The sequence below is a fragment of the Camellia sinensis genome, chromosome 3 (genome assembly GCF_055761805.1).
Source record: "Camellia sinensis isolate YWXY chromosome 3, ASM5576180v1, whole genome shotgun sequence".
Classification (NCBI taxonomy): Eukaryota; Viridiplantae; Streptophyta; class Magnoliopsida; order Ericales; family Theaceae; genus Camellia; species Camellia sinensis.
In genome coordinates, this window is record NC_138963.1 from 54,928,017 (window position 1) to 54,933,726 (window position 5,710).

The following is a 5,710-nucleotide window of genomic DNA, read 5'->3' on the forward strand; positions in this document are numbered from 1 at the left end:
CACACGTCTCTGATCTGAGAGAGCCTGAACAGGGCACCACCACCCAATTGATTAGATTAGTGTTTCTCATTTTCTCTGTACAAACCACATACACCTACCAGGTATGCAAGTTAATTAGCTTCAATTTAAAAATCAATCAATACCTTTATTCAAATTCATTTGTGATTTGTTGGTGTTCCATCTTTCTGCATAATCATTGGGATCCTGTCAGGGATATATGTTAATATATGTCATTGGAATGAACCAAGAATGGACTTTACTTTCTTGGTTGATGTATTGATCTGCTCAAATACCAACACGTCATGTAATCTTCCTAATAGAACTGTACTGTACCTTACCTTGTAAAATAAACCAATTTCTCACTGGTTTAGAAAACAAAAAACCAAAGCATAGAAAGAAGAAAGAAAACAAATAATCAATGTTCAACCAATACCATGAATCCATGATGATGAATAAGTAAGATTGTTTCACGATGAACCAGGACAGGTAGTCCAACAATTAAGAAGGTGAATTTTAGAATGAGTTAACCTTTAAAAACACAATCAATACTTATAATTTGTAAGTAATTGTAAGTATTCAGAGTTTATATAATTGATGTGTAGCACAAAAATTTGTGAACTTGGGGGCTTGACACGAGTTTATAATTGATGGGTTATTGTGTGTGTGTGTATATATATATGTGTGTGTGTGTGTGTAAGTAGGGAAGATTGAATAAGAAATAAGGGGAAAATGTCTGCAACTGTGAAGGACTTGGTGATGAGGTTGACAAGTCATGTAGCTGCTAAAAGAGTGGTACTGTTGAAGCACAAGTATGTAGATCACACTCAGATTGATTTTCTTAGAGGGAATAATTACCGTAAAGCGTCGGTTCATTTGAACCGGTCGTGCAGTCGAGTTCAGCTCGCTCGCTGTCAGGAAGTATTGCAATTCAGTGCAAATGGATTCACCAACCTCAAGCCCGAGAAAGGAAAGCGACAGCTTGGAAGCTGGTCCAGATCACAAGCCATCCTAACCCCGGTTTTAGACCCGACTCCAACCATGAAGAAGGTATGCATTCTAACTATTTGAAATATTATTAGTAATGCCTTTTTATTTTTTTATACAACCAAGTGTCCGGATTTACTTGCGTGTAGCTTGACTAGATATCATGTTGAGCTTTAGCATCAAATTAGGCTAATATCATTTATTGGCTTTGTTGGACTTGCAGTAGCTATAGTTGTTCTGTTTGTCCTTTTGAGAAGGTAATTGCAATCTTAGTTGTTGAGTTCTCTCCTCAATTCTCTATTTCTCTCTAAAAAACAAAGTTTGGACTGGTAAAACTTATAAATTGGAGTATCTGCAGATACTTTACTGGACATACCAAAAACACAGATGGAACTCCTCAATTCAAGGCTGGTCATACTAAAGTTTGGTACTGCCATAGATGGAGTTATTAAGATTTTCACTGTTACAGTATGTGCCGTTTTACAGACATAATTTGTAATTAGTATATATTCATATATAGTTATTTTGAGTATTTTACTAATACTTGAAGGAATTTTAGGTCACTATTGTGGTTGTTGCAGTGCCTGAAGGGCTTCCCTTAGCCGCTACCTTAACGTAAGTTTGACCTTCTTCCAGTCATTTTGTTGTCATTCTAATTTTATTAACTCATTTCAATTGATCAAAAATATTGTCAAGTATCTGGAGTTGGTTGAGCAAAATTGGTGTTAGGTAGAGCTTATGTTATTGATTAATTTATTTTGAAAAGTGACTCGACAATTTTCATGTTGCTGCATAACTGCTTTGTGTTTGTTTTCTTCTTTCTCATTGTCAGTAGTGTAGGCGAGCCTATAAATCCTAGTGCATGGAGGTTACAAGCTCTACTTTTGTTGCTGGATTACATTTTTGAACACAAGAAGTATGACACGTTTTCTTTTTCATCTTAACAGGTGGTTTTTCAATATAGTTGGAGATTCAAGATGCCCCATATCTGACACTTGGTGGCAAACAGAGACAGGTGGCTTTATGGTAGGTTTTTCCCTCCCTTCTTCTCGGTATATCTGCTGGCTCTTGAAACAATTTCTTTTCTACATATTACTATGTTCTAGAGTCGATAAAATATATATGGGAAACTACTGAACTCAATCACTTGCTGCAAGGAAATTATAATCTGGGAATTGACTCAATGATCAGATCATAGATTTTAAGTTCAAAACCCTTGCTCAGTCCCAATTTGATCGGAATAGATCTACTAATTCTTTGGTTCCAAGTAGTAGGACGTATCTTGAACTAAAAATACACCCTAAAAGCTAAAAAAAAAGGTTTTTATTTCTCATCTGGGGTAACAACTATTGTAATTGCAACACAATTCCCCCTGTTGCTTCCAGATTACTCCTTTACCTGGATATGTAATATGGTTTTCTTTTTCACATTTATTATTCATGGCTTGACTTTTCATGTTGTAAATTGCTAGTTTAGATGAATTCAAGTTTCTTTTTTTCTTGGAATAGTAGCCATCAAGCTAAGGTATTTGATTCAAAATCAGGGGCAGAACTTCTTGACATAATTCTCAAGAAGGTATTAGTTCATATTATGTTTTAGGGCCTTGTTAATATGTGTCTTCAGTGCACATATGTTTGTATGATTTTGATTGTACAAGCATAGTATGTATCCTCAGCAGTTGATTCATCTCAGTTGTGAACTACCACACTTTATGAGTTCAAGGAGAGCATACAGCCCATAAAAATAGTTACTTATAATTAGAATTCTTATTTTGTTGTGAAATGTTCATTCTAATCAAAAAAATATTTTTTCTTTTCCTTTTACGTTATTTTGTATAATTTTTACTTGTAGCCTCTTGCCTGGATTCGAGTTCATGAATACTCTCTCGTGTGAAATTGATCATACGTTGAAGAAATTGTGATAAAATCTTTTCCTTTTTCTTTATATGTATTTATTTAGTGCTTCTTGGTATGTGATAAAATCTTCTTGTTAGTGCTTTTTCAAGTTTTAAGTACTGTTTATAAGTATTGGGTACAAATTCTTCAATTTGTGTTTATTTTGGTAAATCTGATTGTAGTTTATGTTCTGATGCAGGCATGTAGACCAGTGAAGATTACAACTTTAATGCTAAGACATGATTTTTAGATATATGTTAGTTTGTGGTTAATGTTAAGGCATGATTTTTAGATATATGTTAGTTTGTGGTTAATGTTAAAACATGATTTCTGGATTTTGGATATGTTAATTTTGTGGATAATGGTGATTGGATATTAATTGAATGAGAAAGTGAATTAATGCTTCATTACAACTATTTGAATGGGAGCTATTATTTTATATTAGTGCTATTACAGGTATTTTTTTAGTTCAATCAAATAAAATTAGCACAATTTCAAAAAAAAAAAAAAAAAGAGATATGACGGCGTTTCTACAAATGCCTCTTAAACCATACTTACTAACGGATCTATCTTTAAAAAAAGATATGAAGGCGTTTTTCTAAAACGTCGCTAAATATGGCCAGTGACGTCAGCATGCGTTTGGTAGGACATTTGGCGGCGTTTTTAAAAACGCCGCCTATACTAATATCACGACGTTTTTAAAACGCCATAAAGCTATAGCGACGGCCGCGTCCTCGGCGTTTGGTGCTTAGCGTCGCAAAAGGAATTGGCGGCGTTTTTTCCACTTATAGCGGCGTTTTTTAAACGCCACTAAAAGTCTATTTTCCAGCAGTGTATAATAATGGTGTTCCAATGGTCACATATTATTTTGACAAATCTTAACTAATTTTTTTTCAAGTTTGTAGGTATTGTTTGGATGTAAATTTTTAATTATTATTTTTTTTTTTTTGTCTTTTGTGACCTTTTTTCAACTATTTGTAAAAAAAACTATATATTTACATTATACCCGACTAGACATATATAAAAAATAAAAATAAAAATTGAAAATTTTTCCAAAAAAATAAGTAAATATATTCACTCGTAAATTTAAATATAAAATACTCAAAATTACATTGAAAAATAATGACATTACAAAATAAAAAAATACATTCTCCCGTAATTATTCATCAATAGGCGGGGAAAAATAGTAATTTGGGTTGTTAGCATGTGCCGACCACTTTGTGAAAATCTCATTTTTGCGCATTATGTAATACACTTTCGTCTGAGGGTCCAAATGAGAAATATTCGTAATCATTATCAAACGTTCTTCCTTTTTGATCTCAAGTTCTCTCTTCTCTTGCAAATGTTCTTCCTTTTTTATCTCTAGTTCTTTCATCTCCTACAATGGTTGAATCATTTTTTCTTCTCTTTCAGCTTTTTCATTTCCTTCTCAACAATGTGTTAGTTAAATGTCTCCAACAAATTGTTATATTTATGAACTTTAGCTTGAACAACTTCACTTTTCCGAAGCAATTCTTTTGCAGATTTCTTACTCATAGGCCTTTTACCCCCTGCAGAGACACTACCCTCACCGATTGGATTATTACCAACAGTTAGATTGTTACCAACACTTGGACTGTTGTCGTTTTCAAGAAAAATGCAGTTATCCATAGAGAATTCGGGGCTGAATTAGGGAAAAACAATGTATGTATCCTTGATTTCACTGCGTTCGTAGGAGTTACATCTTGCCGCCTGATATTATTTTACAAGATTGGCCAACAATATTCAAAAGAAAAATGTTTGTTTTCATTTTGATAATATAAAAGTTTTGCTTGAAGCATCTGTATCAATGAAATATTAAATTAATTAATTATTTAATTTTTATATGAGACAAAATTAAAAACAAATTAAAAAAACTAACATAATAAATGAAAATGAAATCTTACTATATCAACTTGAGACATTCCACTTGGGTGTAGATTTTCGACTTGGGCCAAACACCCACGAAATTTGTTGCAACATTTCATGATTACACCCCGTCGAGATGAGATAGACACTTGTATTCTTGAGTAATCATTCTGCAGAGAGCAATAATTTTCAAAAATTCTTTCCAAAAAATGAGCATGAGATTGCGAATTCCCAACAATTGGGTCTTCAGTAATATGACACCAAACTCTACGAATTGCCACATCTTCTTGAATGGTGAATTTTTTTCATCTCTTTGTTTTTGATGAACCTTTTATACTGATTGTGTGAAAAAACGAACAAAAATGTGTATTCAAATTGAGATTGGTTGTTTAGTTTTATAGGGAGTAAAAATATGACCATTTTTCTGTTTAAATTATAATCGTTAAAAACCAGCTATTTCAAACATTTCTCAATTGAATGGGGGAAAAAAATAGAGTTGTTGCTCAATTTGTGTATTCCAATGACAAAATAGCACCATTTGATTAAACAATCCAATGATGCAGATTATTGCTTCTCTCTGTCTCTCTTATTTCTTTGTCTCTCTATCTCTCTTGATTCCAGAAACTTCCTATGCTCTCTCTCTATCTCTTTTATCTCTCCAATGCCTCTCTAGAACCAGTCTTCATCTCTCTCCCTCACCCTCATCGATTGCAAATTTAATTTCCTCACTCAGTATCTCCCTCTGTGTCTCATTTTTTTTTTATCACCACAACCACCACCATCAACCACAGCAACCACCAAACCCTCAACAACAACCACCACAAACGCCGATCTCCAACCCTTTTCCCCAAATGTCCTTCTCTGTTCTCCAACCCTCTTCTCCATCACAATCTCCTATCTCTCACCTTCTTCCTCTTCGATCTCTCTCTCTCTTCGTCCGTTCT

General features: G+C 33.7%; 2 long non-coding RNA genes across 2 annotated transcripts; both read left to right on the top strand.

The window, feature by feature from the left end:
- On the top strand, positions 1-1,445 carry LOC145821003 (uncharacterized). Its single transcript, XR_014363042.1, has 3 exons — positions 1-1,047; positions 1,208-1,241; positions 1,343-1,445. It is a non-coding gene; the product is annotated as an uncharacterized LOC145821003 (long non-coding RNA).
- Positions 1,446-1,599: 154 nt separating this feature from the next.
- LOC145821004 (uncharacterized) lies at positions 1,600-3,394 on the top strand. Its single transcript, XR_014363043.1, has 2 exons — positions 1,600-2,010; positions 3,079-3,394. It is a non-coding gene; the product is annotated as an uncharacterized LOC145821004 (long non-coding RNA).
- The last annotated feature ends 2,316 nt before the right edge of the window (positions 3,395-5,710 follow it).